The sequence below is a fragment of the Penaeus monodon genome, chromosome 32 (genome assembly GCF_015228065.2).
Source record: "Penaeus monodon isolate SGIC_2016 chromosome 32, NSTDA_Pmon_1, whole genome shotgun sequence".
Classification (NCBI taxonomy): domain Eukaryota; kingdom Metazoa; phylum Arthropoda; class Malacostraca; order Decapoda; family Penaeidae; genus Penaeus; species Penaeus monodon.
The window spans coordinates 32,024,144-32,024,594 of record NC_051417.1 but is presented as its reverse complement, the minus strand read 5'-3'; positions in this window follow the sequence as shown (position 1 = coordinate 32,024,594).

The window sequence follows — 451 nt, the reverse complement described above, 5'->3', positions numbered from 1 at the left end:
TACTGGACGGAATTATTCTTGATTCTAGGAACAAAATCCCGGAGTATCTCAATATGGACAAAACTTTCGCTTTCATCTCTATGAGGGCTGACCGTCTGAAATACTGTAAGACTTGTGAAGAAATGTGACCATAATTCTGTTCACTGTGACCCCTGTCATGGTTGCATCACTAACGGGCCTGGACACTGCCAGTTTATTGGGATCTGCATTACTAAGTCAAATTTCGCGTCGGTAACATACTTAGGTTTCTTTTTCGTCTTTGTGAATAGTTTATTGGCAGTTGGTGCATTAGCCTCGTTCTTCACGGAGAGCATTTTCAGTACGTGGCAACTGATTGTCATTGAGATTGACACTTTGTTCTTAATTGCTTACGTCTTAATTGGACTCTAGAAAATTTCAAAGATGATGTGACACTGGCCCATAATGATGTGTCTGCGTCTATACTTTCGAT